The sequence below is a fragment of the Plecotus auritus genome, assembly GCF_963455305.1.
Source record: "Plecotus auritus genome assembly, chromosome: 4".
NCBI classification, from domain to species: Eukaryota; Metazoa; Chordata; class Mammalia; order Chiroptera; family Vespertilionidae; genus Plecotus; species Plecotus auritus.
In genome coordinates, this window is record NC_137775.1 from 96263709 (window position 1) to 96284887 (window position 21179).

Below are 21179 nucleotides of genomic sequence, written 5' to 3' on the forward strand. Positions count from 1 at the left end.
TCTTTAGCGGGCAGCGAGCCTGAGAGCCAGCCACGCATTCTTACAGCAGAACATGCCATCGTGGCAAGAACGAGGGAGGTTCATATGTGTGTGGAAAGATGTCTGGGATATATTGCTCAACAGAAAAGCAAGTTGCAGCATAGCATGTAGAGAAGGGTCTCATTGTGTTGCATTTTAAATAAAGGCTATATATACTCACATGCTTGCATATGCATAGAAAATGTCTGGGAAGATTAAAATGACTGTTAACAGTGGTTGTCCCATAGGATAAGGAGAAAGGGACTTTAACCTCCCAAGCTTACACATTTGTACTGTTAAATTTTTCTAACAAACAATTGCATTATTTTCATAATTTAAACATAAATCTTTACCCCCTCCAAAAAAAAAAAAAAAAAAAAAAAAAAAAGGGAAAGAAAAAGAAACCTTCCATTCCAATCCCTTCATTTGAAACTGGGCCCAGAGAGGGAAAGGGACTCTCCCAGGTTGCACAGTGATCACAGCCCGTCCCTGGTCCCGGTCCCCATACCAGGCTCCTTCCTGGGCACACAGCTCTGCCAGCCAGGCCCCACAGGCCCACGAGGGCCTCATGGAACCCCTTCTCATAGCACCAAGGGCTCCTGACAGGAGCGTGACCTGGCTTGAGGGAACAATCAGATAAAGGCAGGGGAACCAAAAACTAGAGGTGGAGACAAATTTGGACACCTGGCTGGTGGCCTGCACTTGCCCATGACCCTGCCCTCACCCAGCAGACAGGCCCAGTCTCCTGACACAGGGGGCTTCTCGGGGTCCAGCCTCAGCAGGCGTGAGGATGAAGGGTCACCCAGAAGGTGATAATCATGAGCTTCTCTCAGGAAAGACAAAGAAATGGAAAGATTTATTGGGCCCTGCAGCCTGTCACAGTGCATTAGCCCTGTGTACCTGGCCCCTCCCCTGACCAACCATCTTGATTTGTCCAGAACTGAGAGGGCTCCAAGGATTCGGGACTTTCAGAGCTAAAATTGGGACAGTCTTAGGCAAAATGGGACATGGCCACTCTTGCCGTGCCAGCCACGTCTGCAGCAACCCACTGAGAGTCTGGCAAGGGCATCCCTTGGCAACTCAGGGGTAAAAGTTCTAGAAGCTCGTCTCTGGGCAAAGACAGCCGGACGCTGCTCTGGCTTTTCTGAGAAGTAAGAAGCTGCAAGAGTTAATTTATGTCTTGTCAGTTGTGATTTCCTCTGGATCCAAGCACAAGCACACACACACACACACACACACACACACACACACACACCCCTCCTTACCTCTATAAGGCATGTCAGCAAGGGCCCAGATATACCACCCAGAGCTCCCTGTGCCTCTTTGAGCAACGTAATCCTCAAAAAATCCTAGAGTCTTTAATTACACATGGGGCACATCACAGTTTCTCATCGCTCCCTCCCCACCTCAGGAGACAAAAAGGAAATTTCACACCCTGGTGAGCCCGGCTCCTCTTCTCCTCTTTGATGCCAGCCTGGGGTTAAAAAGCAGGGACAGGCAACACCCGCCTCCTTCCCTGATTCCTTTGCTGATTTTGAGATTCAAAGCATGCAGCTTAAAGATCATAATCTGATTTTGCCGCACCCGCCTTCCCAGCCGATTAATGGCCCCCTGGCTTCCGCACTGCAGCACCCAGTGCTCTGCAGAAGGCCACATCCCAACCCTCCCCCCCACACACCACCTGCCTCTGGCCCCACCTGAGGCTCGTTAGTTGGTAACCCAGAAGAAAAGCCTAAAATTAAGGTGGGTGGGAGATGCATTGGGGGGTGGGGAGTGAGGGTGTCAGAGTTGGAATGGGCAATCCAAGTTCAAATTCTGGTTCTGTGACTTGGGACAAATTGCTTCCTCTCTCTGGACTTCAGTTTTCTCTTCCACAAGTTGAAGGGATAGATCTTGGTGGTCTCTAACATCCCTTTAGACCCAATAAACTAGATTTCCTCAGCTTAAATCATGGCTCCCCCTTCCAGCTGGGTGAACTTGGACAAGTTACTTAACCTTTCTGTGCCTCAGCGTCTTTATCTACTTCATTGGGTTGTGGTAAGGATTAAGTGAGTTAATATTTATAAAGTGCTTAAATAGTGCCAAGTGCACGCTAAAGCAGTTACAACAGAGATATTGGTGGCCCTGCCATATGCCCTCAGCACAAACTAGTCCCATGTGTGGCTCTTGGACTTCCTCTAGCTCCGAGCACCTGTGCTTCTCTGCCTGACAGTCTGTTGTTGTTTTTTTAAATATTGTTTTATTGATTTCAAAGAGGAAGAGAGAGGAAGCAAGAGATAGAACATTCATGATGAGAGAGAATCATTGATCGGCTACCTGCTGCATGCCCCACACTGGGGATTGAGCCCGCAACCCAGGCATGTGCCCTGACCAGGAATCAAACTGTGACCTCCTGGTTCATAGGTCGAAGTTCAACTACTAAGCCATGCCCAAAGGGCTTGATAGTCTGTTTGATGCCCCTGCCCCACCCCAGCCTGCTTGTCCTGAGCCCCAGACAGGCTGCAAGTGCAAGGAGTTTAAGTGCTCAGAGCAGCCCTTGACCAATGAAGGTTGGGAGTTGGCATATAAATACCCCAACCCCCTCATTGAGATAAATCAGAGGCTTGTTCTGAGGCTCCCGAGGTCCAGCAACACTGAGCCCAGACCCAGAGTGGCAACTGCTCTGCAACATGCCCTTTACTGGCTTCCCTCCTTCCCTGTCCCCCTTGCCCAGTGCTTCCCAAGGTCACCCTCCGCATAAACTCCTGGCACTCAAGTCCTCGCCTCAGTTATCACCCTGTGCACGTGCACTTTAAAGACATCACCTTCCCTTGTTGCAACAACCTTGTGACGGGCGTGTGACTGTTCCATGTTACAGGTGTGGAAACAGACCCACCGAGCCTGGGCCCTGCCTGAGGTCGCACAGTGGGTAAGTGGCCCAGCTGGGATTTGAACCCACGTGAGTCTGACTCCACAGGCTCTGTATCTCCATCTGCCTCCCTCGTCTCCCTGCTTCGGGGACAGACACCTCATTCCTTCAGAGGCACAGCGGCAACTCCTTGCTCCAGGCAGGGAAAAGGGGCACAGGGCCAGGGCCATCTGTGAAACTTCCTGTCTGGCAGCCCCCCACAAGGACTCCTTTTCCAATCACACAGACACCCACAGAGCCCTTGGGTGGTGTAGTCCTGGGCAGAGCTATCAGGCTTTTGGTATCACAGCCCCTGTTTAAGTGCTAACATATGGGGACCCCTGTGGGAAAGTGACCTCCCAAGGTGCTGGGCTGCTGCCTGCCCAAGGGGACACTGTGCTTTCTAGCCCCCAGCTGAGCACCCCCTCAGCCTATGGAAGTGTGTGCTGACATCAAGAGCAGGGCCTGCTGCCTGAGACTGAGGAGCCTCCCAGTCACCTCCCGGAGAGGACCTCGCTTCTCACTTGGGCTCATTACAGTTCCTGAAGTTTTGCCAGGCATTTAGTTATCAATAGCTTTTATATGCATGTGGTTGCAATTTCACAAAGCCTTCCTCCCTCCCTGTACCCACTCCCCCGACTGAACACAGCAGCCGCTGATGCTGCTTTACTGTGAATCCTTCCAAGAGATCTTCTCCAGCAGAAAAGCCACAGATGGAGGCATTACAGCACACCCTTTCTTTCCGTGCCCCACCCCCAGAACAACGGATCTTGCAGATCTTTATATATATACTAGAGGCCCGGTGCACGAAATTCGTGCACGGGGGTGTGTGTGTCCCTCAGCCCAGCCTGCACCCTCTCCAATCAGGGACCCCTCGAGGGATGTCCAACTGCCCGTTTAGGCCCAATCCCACTGGGCCTCACAATCCAGGACTGCTGGCTCCCAACTGCTCGCCTGCATACCTTCCTGATTGCTCCTAACCGCTTCTGCCTGCCAGCCTGATCACCCCCTAACTACTCCCCTGCCAGCCTGATTGATGCCTAACTGCTCCCCTGCCAGCCTGGTCACCCCTAACTGCCCTCCCCTGCCAGCCTGGTCACCCCTAACTGCCCTCCCCTGCAGGCCTGGTCACCCCTAACTGCTCTCCCCTGCAGGCCTGGGTCCCTCCTAACTGCCTTTCCCTGCAGGCCTGGTCACCCCCAACTGCTCTCCCCTGCCATCTTGGTCACCCCTAACTGCCCTCCCCTGCAGGCTTGATTGCCCCCAACTGCCCTCCCTTGCTGGCCTGATCACCCACAACTGCCCTCCCTTTAAGGCCTGGTCCCTTCCAACTGCCCTCCCTTGCTGGCCATCTTGTGGTGGCCATCTTGTGTCCACATGGGGGCAGGATCTTTGACCACATGGGGGCAGCCATCTTGTGTGTTGGAGTGATGGTCAATCTGCATATTACTCTTTTATTAGCTAGGATAGAGGCCTGGTGCACAGGTGGGGGCCAGCTGGTTTGCCCTGAAGGATGTCCCGGATCAGGGTGGGGGTTCCCTTGGGGTGTGGGGCGGCCTGGGCAAGGGGCCTGTGGTGGTTTGCAGGCCGGCCACGCCCCCTGGTGACCCAAGTGGAGGCTCTGGTATCTGGGGTTTATTTATCTTCTACAATTGAAACTTTGTAGCCTGGAGCGGAGCCAAGCCTTCTGCTTGCTCCATGGTGGCAGCCTTTTTTGGGGGGATTTATGTATCTTCTATAATTGAAACTTTGTAGCCTTAAGTGGAGGCCTGGGCAGGCCAGGGTGTGCGGAAAGCTTGGCTTCCTCCATCACCGGGGGCAACCCTAGCTTCCTGCTCTTTCCAGCTCCTGGCTGCCGCCATTTCTGTTTGGGTTTATGTATCTTCTATCATTGAAACTTTGTAGCCTTGAGTGGAGGCCTAGGCCAGCAAGGGCAGGCAGAAAGCTTGGCTTCCTCCATTGCTAGGGAAACCCAAGCCTCCCTCCTGCTCTCTGTGGCCGTAGCCATCTTGGTTGGGTTTATTTGCATATTCGCTCTGATTGGCTGGTGGGCGTGGCTGTGGGCGTGGCTTGTGGGTGTAGCGGAGTGAGGGTTAATTTGCATATTACTATTTTATTAGATAGGAGATATATATATGCCTAATATGCAAAGTGTCCCCTTGGGAGTTCGACCGACTGGGAGTTTGATCGATGGCTATGACCTGCACTGACCGCCAGGGGTGGAGCGGAATGAAGGGAGGCCCTGGCCAGTGACCAGCAGCCACTAGGAACCCTATCCATGCACAAATTTCGTGTACTGGGCCTCTAGTATGTCATAAAGAACTTTCTTGTCCTTTGTATGGCTGTCTAGTATTCCAGTGCATTTTTGTCCTGTAATTGGTTTAACCAACTTCCATTGGCTGGATATTTGAGTGATTTCCAAACTTTTGCTAATACAGAACTTGTACAGTGTGATTTTGCACCTTGGAAGTACATCTACAGAAAAAATGTCTGGAGATGGAATTGCTGGGGCAAGAGGTATGTGCATTTATAATTTGAAAGATGCTGCCAAACTGACCTTCAAAGATGGAGAATCATTTACACTATCACCAGGCGTGTGCCCTGCTGAGAACCAACAGTGTGTGTATGCCCTTGCTGACTTGGATCTCACAGCAGCCCTAGGAGGGTGGCATATTATTATCCTTGTTTGATGAGAAAGTTGAGAGATTCAGTATTGCCCAAGACAACCTGATACACAAACCTTTTATTTTATTGAGCCTTTAATTATATGCCAGGCTCTGTGCTAAGTGCTTTACATTCATTATCTTATTGAACCCTTCCAAGTAATACTGCAAGGCCGTCACGCTTACCATCAGCATTCATTTTACAGATGAACCAGGTGTTGGAGCTCAGATAGGTTACGAAGCTTTCCCAGCATCACACAGCTGGTAACTGGAAGAGCCAGATTTGAAACGTCTCAGTGTGGCTCCTGGGCTGTAGCTTCGGCCAGGGGCTCTCACTGACTTTGTGCTTACTGTCTTATTGTGCACCCCCAAGTCCTTTAGTCTCTGTGTGGGGGGGTACATAGGCAGACTCCCTTCAAGGCTTTTGACATATAATCGAGGAGCCAGAGACTGAGAGAAGGTCCGAGCTGGAAAGAACCACAGAAATGTTTTTTAAAAGGGGTCTCGGTCCGAAGCAGGGAGGGAGGGGATGGAAATATGAGGGGATGGTTCTGGCTGCTTCGATGCCTCCATGCCTCGGGGCTCACTGGGGTGCTAAGCTGCCCCACCCTGCATGGGAGGGTCTCACAAAGAGCTGTTCCCTGAAAATGCCCATAGCACCCCTACTGAGGAACTCTGGGACCTTTATTCTGCAGAGGAGGAAATACAGGGAGGATCTGCTTGGGGCAGGGACAGGAATACAGCCGGGCCACTAGGAGGCAAAGCCAGGAAGCAACTGCTCTGCTGACCCCAGGCCAGGGCTCAGCGCTCTGAACACTGCCTGCTGTTGCCTCCTGCACACACTTAAACCAAGAGAACCTTACCAAGCAGCTTAGTGTGTGTGTGTGTGGTGGGGGGGGGGGGGGGGGTAATTATTCAGCACCTGCTGCACACACATAATCATTTAAGTTCCATGATAACTCTAATTTCACAGTCCCCAACTGGAGAAGGAGGGTTCTGAGAGTTTGAGATCATGGTGGTATCTAAGTGGAGAAGATTTGGGGAGAAGCCTGCAACCCAAGCAGAGGGCTTTACCTCGACTATGACATGGACCCCGCTGAGCTAACAAGGTGATGGCAGGTTCTTGAGCCAGGACATGACTTGGTCAGATTTGTGTTTTAGGACACGAACACTGGTGGCAGTGCCTTGCACATGCCCTCCCCTGCCTGGAATGCCTTCCCAGCCTGTGCCCCTGGAGACGATAGCTGAGAGTTCTCTGTGAAGCACTCCTTGACCCTGGGAATTTGACCTGGTGCATCCACACCTCTTTGTTAGATGGGAAACCCCTGAAGGCAGTGTCTGGGTCTTACCTTTGCACCCCCAGTGTCAGGCAAGCAATGGAAGCTCCATAAATGCTAATGGAATGAATGGGTGGATTGAATGATTGAATGAATGAATGAATGAATGAAGTAACGAAGGCCTGACTGAGATAGTGGCAGTAGGAAGAAAAAAGGAAACGTGACGCCAAGTTGAAGGAAGATGGACAGGGCCTCTTGACTGGTTAGATATAATAACAGCTCGCACTTATATAGCACTCACTGTATACCAGACCCCATAAGGGAGATACTATTATTGTTCCCACTTGACAGATGAGGAAACAAAGGCTCAGAGAAGTTACACATGTTACGCAGTCAAGTCACACAGCTAGTAAGCGATAGAGCCGAGATTTGAACCAAGACATTCTGGCCCTGTTGTCTGTTATACAACTTACAAGGGCTGAAACTGGGATAACGTTGCTCAGAGACTTAGGTTTTCTGACCTCTGATGTGTTGCATTATTCTTGCCGTTGCCCCTCCTTCCCACTCATCACCTCCTTGAACCTTCTTACAGGACCCCAGCTCCAGTCCCTACAAAAGGTACAGCCTGGACAGAAGGGCCGAGTCCTCTCCTTCTCGAGGCCCAGTGTGGTGGCTGGGGAGCCCCAAGAGTACTGACAGGAGTCAGAGCCCCACCCAGCGGCTTAGGGCCTGCCCCAGCGGGCTCTGGGCGGACAGCCAGTCCCGCCGGCGCCCTGTCTCTGCTGCACCTCCTCCCTCACCCAAGTCACACTCCACATGCTCAGGTTCCTTTGTGGTGGGTGTTTTGATTAATTTTATTCTAATTAATTCAGCAATCTCAAGCTGTTTGCAAAATCTGCACCGAGCACGGCTCCGTGATGGATCTGCAGAAAGGGGCTGCAGACAAACACACGATTCACTTCTCCGCTGGTGCTATATATATCTTAGGGCTGGGAGAGGGTGGGCTGGGGAAAGGAGCAGAACGCTGCCTGCCTGCTGCCTTTCAATGTCATTTCCCAAATGCCCTCTGCTTGCCAAGGCAGGCTTGCTGACTGGTTGGAGGACAGACATCCCCAAGGTTTTCTTGCAGGCAGGGGGCCAGGCTTGGTGACAGGGATGTGAGCCCCACTTCTGCCTCTTCTTTTCTGTGGAGCCTCTGGTGGTTTGCTGAACCTCACCAACATCAGCACCCTCACCTAGGAAATGAAGCGGAAGCACCTGCCTGGCCACTCCATGGGCACTCAGAACCAGCTAGGGAATGGGGCAGACTTGGAAAACTGCACTGAAGCTTAAAGTACTGCTGAGGTCACTATTGGAGAGAGTGGAGTGAGATGGTTGGGATTCAGCCTGGATTTCCTCCCTTAACCTCTTACTACCTGGGCACCTTGGAGAGGTTACTTCAAGTCTCCATACCTCAGTTTCCACATCTGTAAAATGGGGGTGAAATGGGGTTCTTGTAAGAATTCAATGAATATGAGTTTTTAGAACAGTGCTTGGTATGGGGTCAAGCACTAAATAGAAAAGCTTTTACTGTGGTTATCTTAGTCATCTTTGTCTCTAAAATCTTCCCAAGCAACACAAATCCCCAGCTATGCAGGAAGCCTTCCTTCCCTGGTGATCTGTAATGACACTTGCACCTCTTTCCTACAGCACCTGTCCTTCCCTCACTTCTCTGAATGTGTTGAAGTCTTCATCCATAATCTCTATGTCCTCCTGGGTGGTCCATTTTTCTTCTTGCAAAATGAAACACCCCCGATTGCAGGCTCCTCTTGCCCTAAGCCTGTAGCTCCCACCACAGTAGGATTAAAGGGGCTTGGTTTATGGTTGTTCCAGAAGATCCATCCAAAGGGACTGGAAGGCAGAAAAAGGATTATTCTAAGGGAACTCATCTTGAATCTGGGTTTGCTAAGCATACACAATGATTTTACTTAAAATCTAAATAAATATAAGGAAGTTTTTTAATTGAGGCAATGTCAATTATCTTTATAAATGATTATTTTCTTCTATATGGGGCAACATTGGGAGGAACATATGGAAATGGTGGAGGAGAATCCCTCCCAATACACCTTGGGAATCTGTAGAGTGCCGTAAGAAGAAAAGCCAACCAACCAGTCAACCAAGAAGGTAATGGGATGGGGAGGGAGGTGACGCTTTAGATGGGCACTCAGGGAAGGCCTCTCTGAGAGGGTATTGTGTGAGCCAAGCCCTGAGAAGTGAGAGGAAGCCCATTGTGTGGCCATCTGGGCAAGGAGCACTGCAGAGAGAGGGCACAGTCATGAAAAGACCTTAAGATGAGAATAAACCTGGGGTGTTTGGAAGACTGGTTGAGGAAGACAGCAGGTCTGTGAGGGCACAGGGTCCAGGCCAAAGGGCCTTGTAAGGATCTGGGTTTCATCCTAAATGCTCTGGGAGCCTTTGGAGGATTTAAAGCAGGAGCTTACCTATGATGTTAAAGGTCACTTTAGCTGCCTCTCTAGAATTCATCCATGCATTCTTCAATCCATTCATAACAAGATTTACTGCATACCTACACTTTCTGCCAGCTGTTGCAGGAACTGGGGGTTCAGAGTGGAGTAGGACATTGCCCTCCCTTCATGGAGCTTAGCACTGATGAGGAAAGAAACATAGAGATGCTTTGAAGGCAGGTGGCAAGTGCCATGGTAGAGCTGTGCACAGGGTGTGACTGTGGCTGGAAAGAGTGGAGCCGGGGGTTGGGAACAGGGAGAGCTGTTGGTTAGAGCAGTGGTTCTTCAAACTGAGTGGCATCAGAATCCCCTGGAGGGCTTGTTAAAAACAAATTGCTGCTGCACGTACTCTACCCACCTCCCCCCATTCTGACTCATTAAATCTGGGGTGGGGCCTGGGAGTGTGCATTTCTAACTAGTTTCCAGGCGGTGCTGATGCTACTGGTCTAGGGACTGCACTTTTGAGAACCCCTGGGTAGGAGATTGCCAGCTTCTATGGGCCAAGAAGAGCTATTTCCAGGAATCCGTTTCAGCACTCCAGGCCCTGGACAGCTCCCAGCATCCCCTTTCAATGTTCATCTCCCAACCAGGAGCCCTCTGAAGACAGTCATTTCCCCACCATCTCCCGCATCTGCTGCCCCTTGGATTCTGCCCACCATCCCTCCTTCTCCTCTCCCTCCCTGAGAGGCACTTCTTCAAACTCTGTTCTGCAACTGAAGGAGCCATTTCACTCTCAGTCGCCTTCATTGATTCCTTTAGGATGCAGAAGACCTCAGTTACCCTGAACCTGGCTCCCAGCCAGCCAGCTAAGAGCCCTCATCCTCCCCCCCTTCTCAAAACTATGCCCTGGGCTAGGGATTCCAAGTCCCTCACTCTTCATCTGCATGCCATGGGTTTTAGTCATTTCACACCCTAGTGGTCAGCCATCTCCCCACCCCTTCCTCTCTTCCTGTCCCCACCTTTCTCTATGACCTGAATATCCCCTGTTCTCCCCATCATATTTCCCCAGCCCCCTCCCATACTCACCCCTTTGTCCATTTCCTTTGCGCTAAATTGGGCAAGCTTTTTCATAAAAACCTAATTTACCGGGGTTCCTCAAAGAGACAGATTTCCATCAATCAGAACCCAAAATTTAAAATTTATAAAAAGTTCTCCAATTTGGGAATTTCATAACTACCCTTCAAGTGCAGAATTCTCCAAGGATTTCCAGAAGGCAGCTGGTCCTGCTCCCCTAGCCTCCACCAGATTGTAAACTCGCCGAGAGCAAGGACCTCGGCTACTCAGCTCTGAGATAATGTGCTCAGCACAGCACCCAGCACCTGGTAAGTGTGAAGTGAATGGCCCATCATTGTTATGATGATCACGATTGCATTGTTGTTATTAATGATGCCTCCTCTCCATATGCCTTGCCCAACGCTTGGCACAGAGGGTCCCAACACAGTCTTCAGGGAAATACACAATCGGACACAGAGTTGTCTCTCACACCTTCCTGGTCTCCCCTCTTACTGCCTCATTCGCCTGTAACAGCTTCTGTCTCATTTGCCTTTTTCTTTCTTCCTTAACTACTGCTGCGTTCCGAGCTGGCGCATTTGAATGATTTTTGTGCAATAACTTCCCACCCCCAATGCCCAGATTTTGGAGGCCTGGGAGATTAGTGTCAGGAGATTTGGTGGGTAATGGGTTCTGGGCAATAGAAAACGGCCCCTTTACAGAGATACAATTATGCAGGTTACACTTGCCTGGCTTCAGACACAGCCACAGACCTCAGGGAACCTGCCGTCAGCACAGATGGTGCACAGGGCCACATTACATAGAATATTCTCCACTTGCTGTAAAGCTGTTGACAAATATATAAGAAACGAGATGATTTTCTTTTCCTTCTTTTTTTTTCCCTTTAGCCAAACACTGCAGGCCCTCATGAGTCACAAAAGTTTTGAGATATTACTCAGAAATATAGGAGGAAAACTCCATATTTCCCCCTGTCAAAGGTTTGGTTTTCTTATTTATTTACTAGTGTGCCACTGGGTAAATTGAACCCTGAACAACATTAAAGGGAAATAAACGTATCTCTCAGCCGCTCACGAATCCAGGGCGCTCATGGGCCCAGCGCTTGCCAGAGAGCTGGATTTCCAACACGCCTCCCCAGCCTGGAGGTGGGGTGGGTCCAAGGGCTGCAAAACAGGGAACCTTCAGCTCCCCACTCCAGCGCATCCCCCCCAGCGCCAGCCCCCAAGACCCACAACAGACAAACACCTGCCCTCGGTGTGCACAGCAACTCTGGGCAGATGAAGTAATTTCCTTTTCATCCCCACCTTTCTCACACGCACACACATTCACACGCCAGCAATGACAAACAGACTGGAGCCACAGGAGGAATGCCACCTCAGTCCTATCTGCATGGCCGCAATCAGAGGGTGGGATGCCTGAGAGCATTCTTATGGCCTGTTTACAGTCACAGAGAATCAATACTTACGTTTGGGAAAGAAAACACATACATACCCAGAGACACACACACATATCTGTGGTGGATGGATGGATCTCTCTCACACTGAAAACCATGACAGATGAGTTTTGTTCAGACCTCTATGCATTTTAAAGGTGCATTTCAACTCACTAAATTAGAATCTGGGTCGGTGGTGGCACCCACCCAACCCTGACCTGGCCTCGTCTCTCCCTCGGCAGGGGGGAAGCCAACCAGGGCCTCGTTCAGAATTCAATCTCTCCTAAATGGTGTGGCTGACTCTCTCTCTCTCTGCTCAGTTTCCAGGATGAGAAAAGCTGGGCCCTGTGCCAGAGGGGCAGGCCTGGACTAGGGGGGGTTATAGGGTGAAGACTGACGCTCCTTTGCCCTGTAGTGTTCAGAGGTCTCAACCCCGCCATGGTAGTGACTCAAAGCTGATTGGGATGATGGCAAGCAGTCACACAGGCTCCAGGAATACAAAACCCATTCAGAAACTCTCCTGCTCAAGAACCTGTGGTGGCTCCCAGTTACCCACAGGAACTAAGTTTCCTCTCAGTTGCAAGTGCTGGCAGGAGCTTGGGTTGAAAAGTACTCTAGCCCGGCTGGTGTGGCTCAGTGGTTGAGCATTGACCTGTGAACCTGGGGGTCACAGTTCAATTCCTGGTCAGGGCACATGCCCAGGTTGTGGGCGAGATCCACAGTAAGGGGTGTGTAGGGGGCAGCCAACTGATGATGATTCTCTCTCATCATTGATGTTTCTATCTTTCTAGCCCTCTCCCTTCCTCTCTCTGAAATCAATAAAAACATATAAGAAAAGAGAAGAAAAAGACTCTGAGGCCACACGTGGCTTTGCAGGGAGTGTAGTGGTTGATTAGTGGTGTCTCCCATAAATGAAAGAGAGGGATTGGAGGCACCGGTGCTGAAGAGCTGTCTTCATTGGATTTCAGAATTAAGTTCAAATACCTCGACTGTTCTTCCACACCTCTCCAATGTCTGGCCCCTCTCCAGTGCCATTGCCTACTGTTCTCCAACAAGGCCATCCCACCCACATATTTGGCACGTGGCACTTCAGAACAGCCTCTGTGCCTTTACTCAGGCTGGCACCCCTTACCCTTCTGCCATCTCTTCACTCTTGGTGTATGAGTTTAATCCCTACTGCTTCTTTTCTTTTTTTTAAATATATTTTATTGATATTTTACAGAGAGGAAGGGAGAGGGATAGAGAGCTAGAAACATCAATGAGAGAGAAACATCGATCAGCTGCCTCCTGCACACCTCCCACTGGGGATGTGCCTGCAACCAAGGTACATGCCCTTGACCGGAATCGAACCCGGGACCCTTCAGTCCGCAGGCCGACGCTCTATCCACTGAGCCAAACCGGTTTCGGCTCCCTACTGCTTCTTAAAGCCCAGCACAAACCCTGCTCTCCCATTAGGCTTTCTTCACTGCTTCAGTCTACACAGGGTCTCGAGGTGTTAGGTGTTCACGTATGGAAATAATTGAAAGTTAGATGTGTTTCCTATTTCTAAGAGCTCATCTCCATAACCCAATTGGCTGCCCCTTCCCCACCATTGTCTCCATATGACGACCACATCTTAATTTTTTTTGCATCCCCCACAGCACTTCACCCAGTTCTTGCCAGGACTCAGCCTGGCCACAGACACTTGCTGATTACCCGGCCTTCCACAGAGGCTTTGAGATTTCTGGGGTCTTAGAAACCAAACCTGTGGGACCAAAGGTGAAGTTAGATGAGCCTGCTCAGGATCAGAAGTCCCCAAGACCCAAATTCTATCCCTGACTCACTGTGAAACATGTGGCCTGGTTACAGCTTAACTAAATTTCTGGGCCTTGATGTGTCCATCTGCAAAATGGGTTCCCACTTTCTGCTCCCTTCTTCCTACCACACAAGAGCCAGAGCTTCAATCTCTAGCCTGTCACTGCTTAGCCAGAGACATAGGGCCAGAGAACAGACTTCCTTGATTCCCAGTGTCCTCACAATAAAACGTAGCATTCTCACCCTAGCCCATTTGGCTCAGAAGGGTCCTTGGTTTGATTCCAGTCAAGGGCACATACCTTGGTTGCAGGCTGGATCCCGGGAGCCCATCAGGGAGCTGGTTGGGGTGCATGCGGGAGGCAACCAACCCATGTGTCTCTTTCACATGGATGTTTCTCTCTCTCTGTCTCTCCCCCTCACTTCCACTATCTCTAAAAATCAATGGAAAAAATATCCTCAGGTGAGGATTAACAACAACAAAAGTGTAGCATTCTCACGGGGAACAAGTGTTAGGGAAGGTTCCCTCCGTTCTCTTTGGTCCCACTCCCTGAAGCACAGAAGAGGACAGCTTGGGGAGAGGTGAAGTGGGGAGGTAGAGAGATGTGAGCCCCAGCATCTTACTTTGGTACCACTTGCCTTTCTCCAGAGCCTTTTACATTTCCCCTCCCCCGGGCTAGGAAAGGTTTGAGAAGACAGATGTGCTCGGAGGAATAAAAAGCCAAGGTGACCCAAGTCAGCAGGCCTCTCCCTGTAGGATGTGGATGCACACGGATCCTTCTTGACCCCACACAGGGACCACCGCTGCTCCACCTGCCCACCCCTCTGGGGCCACCGCAAATGGTCGTTACAAAAGTTACAAGAAAGTATCTGTGGCACAGTTACATGCAGAAAGCGGGCCACAGCACAGTCTGTGCAGTGAGTGTAACAGTGTCAAAATGTTGAGAAGTGACATCCGGTAGAGACTAAGAGGACAGGCTCTGGAGCCAGACCACGTGGCTTAAATACCAGCTCGCTCTCTCCTCACCTGTGTGACCTTGGCAAGTCACTTGCTCTTCCTTGCTCAGTTTCCTTGTCTGTAAAGCAGACATGACTACTATGGGCGAGTGAATCTTCAGAAAGAACTGGGCACAGTGCTTCCTATCACTATAGAAGCCACTGGGATGTGGGCTCAGAAGGGGGCAGACTTTGTCTATTTCAGCCACTGCTTGATCCCTGCACCTAGAGTAACATTTGCATCCACAAATATTCCCAAATGAGTGAGTGGGGGACACACATCCATCAGAGGCTGCCACACACCTGTTCTGTCGGCGAGGCAAACGCACACCTTGTGACGGTCTACACAAGTCTGTCTATGTGTCCAGAAATGTGCTAGGGAGGGTCGGGGCACAGCACAGGGATGAAGGCACCAGGGCCCTAAGGCAGACGCTGCTAGCTGTCTCCATTCCATTCTCCTGTTCTTCCCTAGTCCTGGAACTTCTGGAATTGCCTAGCCTCCCTTGCAGCTGGACATAGCCACGTGACTGAATTCTAACCAATAAAGTGTCAAACAATAGCTTCTGGAACTCTCCTTAAGAGATAGCTGGCACTCTTCCCCCAGCTGACAGGAAGGTGGAGGTAATGGCTGGAAATGGAGCAGCTATGTTGGCCTGTGAGGGACCCTAGTCAGGGAAGTCACCCATCACATAGTGACAAGAGAGTAGAAGCCTCGGTAGACTCCAGACTTTCAAGATAAAAAGAAATAAAATGTCTAAAGGTACAAACTAACATTTGAGGGTTTGCTATGACCTGCAGCCCATTTCAATCCTAGCTGGGACTGACCCCATCACTGGAAGCTCACAGTCAGCTGGGGGAGGCACACAGGAAAACTGACCAACTCTGCTGAGTGTGGCGGTAATAGACAGGCACAGGTAATAGATTTGCACAGGTAATAGACAGGCACAGGTAATAGACAGACACAGGTAATAGATTTACACAGGTAATAGACAGGCACAGGAAATAGTTGTGCACAGGTAATAGACAATAGACAGGCACAAGTAATAGACAGGCACAGGCAATAGACAGGCACAGGTGATAGATGTGCACAGGTAATAGACAGGCACAGGTGATAGATGTGCACAGGAAATAGACAGGCACAGGTGATAGACAAGCACAGTTAATAGATGTGCACAGGTAATAGACAGGCACAGCTAATAGGCACAGGTAATAGACAGGCACAGGAAATAGATGTGCACAGGTAATAGACAGGCACAGGTGATAGACAAGCACGGTTAATAGATGTGCACAGGTAATAGACAGTCACAGGTAATAGACAGGCACAGGTAATAGGCACAGGAAATAGACAGGCACAGGTAATAGATGTGCACAGGTAATAGACAGGCATAGGTAATAGATAGACACAGGTAATAGATAGGTACAGGTAATAGACAGGCAGAGGTAATAGGCACAGGAAATAGACAGGCACAGGAAATAGATGTGCACAGGTAATAGACAGGCATAGGTAATAGATAGACACAGGTAATAGATAGGTACAGGTAATAGACAGGCACTGGTAATAGACAGGCACAGGTAATAGGCACAGGAAATAGACAGGCACAGGAAATAGATGTGCACAGGTAATAGACAGGCATAGGTAATAGATAGACACAGGTAATAGATAGGTACAGGTAATAGACAGGCAGAGGTAATAGGCACAGGAAATAGACAGGCACAGGAAATAGATGTGCACAGGTAATAGACAGGCACAGGTGATAGACAGGCACAGGTAATAGACAGGCACAAGTAATAGGCACAGGAAATAGACAGGCACAGGTGATAGATGTGCACAGGTAATAGACAGGCACAGGTGATAGACAAGCACGGTTAATAGATGTGCACAGGTAATAGACAGGCACAGGTAATAGGTACAGGAAATAGACAGGCATAGGTAATAGATAGACACAGGTAATAGATGTGCACAGGTAATAGGCACAGGTAATAGATAGACACAGGTAATAGACAGGCACAGGTAATAGGCACAGGAAATAGACAGGCACAGGTAATAGATGTGCACAGGTAATAGACAGGCACAAGTAATAGACATGCACAGGTAGTAGATGTGCACAGGTAATAGACAGGCACAGGTAATAGGCACAGGAAATAGACAGGCACAGGTAATAGATGTGCACAGGTAATAGACAGGCACAAGTAATAGACATGCACAGGTAGTAGATGTGCACAGGTAATAGACAGGCACAGGTAATAGGCACAGGAAATAGACAGGCACAGGAAATAGATGTGCACAGGTAATAGACAGGCACAGGAAATAGATGCGCACAGGTAATAGACAGGCACAGGTAATAGATAGACACAGGTAATAGATAGACACAGGTAATAGACAGGCACAGGTAATAGGCACAGGTAATAGGCACAGGAAATAGGCACAGGTAATAGATGTGCACAGGTAATAGACAGGCACAAGTAATAGACATGCACAGGTAATAGATGTGCACAGGTAATAGACAGGCACAGGTGATAGATGTGCACAGGTAATAGACAGGCACAGGTGATGGATGTGCACAGGTAATAGACAGGCACAGGTGACAGACAGGCACAGGTAATAGACAGGCACAGGTGATGAATGTGCACAGGTAATAGACAGGCACAGGTGACAGACAGGCACAGGTAATAGACAGGCACAGATGATAGACAAGCACAGTTAATAGATGTGCACAGGTAATAGACAGGCACAGGTGATAGATGTGCACAGGTAATAGGCATAGGTGATGGATGTGCACAGGTAATAGATGTGCAAGGAAAAGCAGAGAGGAGGAGAAACCATAACCCAGTGGGGGCTGTGGGTGGGAGTGGGGGGGGGATCCAAGAAGGCTTCTTAGAGTGAGTGACACCCACACCTACATGAATCCCAAAGAATTGGGAGGAGTTTTCAGGATGGTGGGATGGTGGGAGTGGGGAGAGAGGGGTGAATGTACTAAAACTGAGACATATGTGAGAGTTTGGGGAGCTCTGGAAAGAGAAAGAAAGAGGGAGAGAGGAGAGAGAGAGAGAGAGAGAGAGAGAGAGAGAGAGAGAGAGAGAGAGAGAGAGATTGAGACTTTGTCCTGAGGAACCAAGAACTGTTTAGCAGAATGGAGGAGGCAGCCTCTGATGAAAAGGGCTTTCACAGGCCAAGGCTGGGAGGAGGGGCATTCCTGGCTGAGGAACAGCAGGTGCAAAACAAAGAAGCCATGCCTGAGGGCAGGGTTTGAGCGCAGTGTGCCCAGGAATGTGGCAGGAATAACGGAAGATGAGCTATGAGTGTTTAAAGCCTATGCGGGGTAAGACTAGGAGGCTGGGGAGCAGGTGCCTCGTGATTTAAGTGTGTAACGCGTATAAACTCGCTTAACTTCACAACAACCCTCTGAGGCCAGCACTTTTATCATCTCCTTCCGCAGATGCAGAAACCAGGCCCAGGGAGGTTAAACCTGTGCTCCAGGCTGCACAGCAGGGAAAGGCAGGGCTGGGGTTGGAGGCTGGGCAGGGGGACTCCTCAGCCAGCGTGCTCCCCTGAGACCCGCCACTTTCAAAGAGCCGTAGGCTTCTCGAAGGGCATGCTCAGTCCTTTTCTATACCCAACATGGACCCCCACCTCCCCACCATATACACCTGGCAGCCTCTGAGGCCACAAATTAGTGCTGGGATGACCTATAGGAATGCCAGGAGATTTTTTTCTTCTTCCCAAAGGGAAAGGGAAGAGAAGGGGCTCCAGGAAGGCCCGGAGAAGCCAGAGCAGTCAGAGAAAGGCACGTCTGAAAAGGGGCACGGGATATATTCAGACAGGGTCTTCCTTCCACCTTAGGGGTGAGACTTCTGTCAGAAGCATCACATCTCTAATCTTGTGTGTGTGATAGGGAGGAAGCGACCATCTACAGATTAGTGCACTTCTCACACTATCCCATTTACACCCTCACATTCATTCTATGAGGTTGACATCTCACCCTCATCTGAGAGATGAGATGAGGCCCAGAGGTGGCAAGTAACTTGCCTGAGGTTGCCCACCTCATAAATGATGGAGCCAGGACCTGTCCAAACTCAGAGTGGCCTCCCTCTTACCAGTTCTCTGTCTGAGATCTTTATATCCATGGCAGAATTCTGTTCAGACGCGCTGCCTCCCAGCTCACACCCTGCCGTCCCCTCCCCCTCCCATCCTGCTCCCACAATCTGTAGTCGACATATGCCTCCAAAAGGCAACAAGACACACATGTCCTCAGAGGTTTTTCAAAGCGTAGTATCATTATACAAGAGCTGAGAAAGTCATTGCTAGAAACACCCTCTGCCTTACTCAGTCCTGGCACGTTTGGCAGAGCCGTTCTAAGCCATGAATCTGAGCACCTTCGGGCACCAAAGACCTTGGCTGTTCTCCATCTCCTGCCTCTGGGAGGGAGGCCTCTTCAAGACGATGAGCGGGAGAAGGGCTCCTGGGATGGAGACATGCGCTTCTCTTTCTCCGGCCACGGGTCTGTAATAAGCTCTCCACAGGGAGAGGCCCACGCGGGAGTGCCACCTTGCACAACTCCAGGGGCGCCCTCTCACAGCCTGGTGTACCTGCTACCGGCACTTCCTCGCCCCACCGCCCTGCCCAGCTGCCCTTCTGGGGCTTTGCCCTGGCTCCAGGCCTGCCCACTCGAGGCCTTGTGGCATCTGAGGCCCAAACTCGAGTCTGACTGTTGGCTGGACGTTGGGCAGACGGTCTGCACGTCTGGCGTTCTTCCCAAGAGAAGCCCCAAGTGCAGCCCAGTAAATCAATAAACAAATGAATAAGCAAATGCTGCTGTCTGCTGAGCCGAACTGGGATTCCCCGGCAAACATTTCAAATCAACAGCAGCCGCCACAGAGCATGCTGGGAACCAGGGCACCTTTCTTGGTGAAATTTTCAAAGTCCCCATCTCTCCCAGGACTAGAGACAAGGCTGGGCGGGGCCGGCCGGGAGCAGCAGGGGGACTGGCACTGCAGAGGAAAAGGCCTTTCCACAGAGCGGCATCTGCCATCCTCACGGCTCAGTCCTCTGGCTCCTGCTGAGAGCAGGCTCGGTGCGCAGCGGAGGAGCTTTGATCTGGTACTACCCACATGGATGTGGGTGACAAAGCAGCCTCAGTCACACGAGGCCCCAATTAAGGGAGCTGGCCCTTTCCTGCCGACTTGCAGTTACACAGCCGCTCTGCGCACTTCTCCGTGGGGCCTGCGGAGAGGGAGGCCAGGAGGATGCAAGGGACTGTGGCAGGGGACCGACCGCTGCGGAGGCCACCGCCATCACCCCGTTGTGAGAGAATGGGCCAGGAGGGTGCCTGGGCCAGGGAAGACCATAACTCCAGCTCTGGGCAGCCACCCCCAAGTCTTTCAGGCACGGGGGCCCTGGCAGAGATCTCCGCACCAACTCCCTCCCGCCAGGCAAGCAGGGGCCCACCCTTCGGTGCCCAGCAGCGAGGGGAGATGCAAACAGAAATGCCTGAACGGCTGAAATAGACTCACGCAGCCCTCAGGAGACCAGCCGGGGGGCCTGCAGCGCCCTTTCTGAGTGCCTCCTGAATGCCCGCATCTTCTCCTTTGTGCTCACAAATGCCACCCAATCGCAGAGGCTGCTGAGGCTGAATTACAAGCAGAGAGTGTCTGCCTGGGGCGCTGGCCTCTGGGCTGTCTGCCAGGGCTGTCAGGCCGCCCAGACTTCAATACCAACAGAGCTCAGGAACAAGAGAACAGCTCCAGGACCGGCTTGGAAGCTGGGGAGGGAATGACCTGTCTTGTGAGGCGGAGGAGTTCAGTCTGCCCGGGGCATTCTGACACGAGGCTGTCTGCAGGCCTGGGCGCAGCTCTCCCGGGTGGGCACCGATGGCTCCTGCAGTCAGAGAAGCCGGCCTTGTAAGCGCTGCCCTGTCTGGCTGCCCGCGGCTCCTGCTGCTAATGAGCCTGGGTCCTTGTTTCCTCTGCGGCCGTTCGACGCCACAGCTCCCAGCAAACTCTTCAGAAGGGAGGGAAGGTGTCAGCCACACACACCCGGACACTTGGCATGTTCTGCTCATGAAATGCACATGTGAAAACCCTCCGGTGGGTCGCTGTTAGCCCACAGAACAAGCTCACGAGCAGACCGGCATCTGAGGGCAGGCCCACGTTTGCTTCCTAAACCCAGGGAAGCTGCATGCGGTGGGTCAGAGCACAGACCCCGCCGAATCCTAGCTCCCCTCACTAGCTGTGTGGCCGTGGGTGCCTCAGTTTCCTCATCTGTAAAATGAAGGCGAAGAGTACCTGTGTTCACAGAGTTGTTGGGGATTAAATGAGTTAATGCACATTAAGTGCCCAGAGCAGCTCCCAGCAGGTAGTAAGAGAACATTATTATTATTCTGAGAGAGCAAGGTGGTGGGCCTCCTGGGAGGGAGGTGTCCTGGCCCAGTCAGCCGTCAGCCGTGTGGGGACAGCGGAACAGAGCGAGAGAGGGACAGGGAGAGGAGTAGCCCTGAAACAACAGGCTGCTCCAGCCTCCTGGGGGGACGATGGAAGAAAAGTGGGAACCCGCTGGGCCCACACGTGAGCTTTACACACCGTCAAATGTGCTGATCCTAAGTGTGT

The 21179-nt window shown here is 51.1% G+C and overlaps 1 long non-coding RNA gene across 1 annotated transcript in view; it reads right to left on the bottom strand.

Annotated features, from left to right (window-relative positions):
* The window catches only part of LOC308246140, a 35262-nt gene extending 15079 nt beyond the window's left edge, over nt 1-20183 (bottom strand). Inside the window, exon 1 of the long non-coding RNA XR_013960371.1 lies at nt 20088-20183. This is a non-coding gene — a long non-coding RNA (uncharacterized lncRNA). The remainder of the gene's footprint in view (nt 1-20087) is intronic.
* Between the last annotated feature and the right edge of the window lie 996 nt (nt 20184-21179).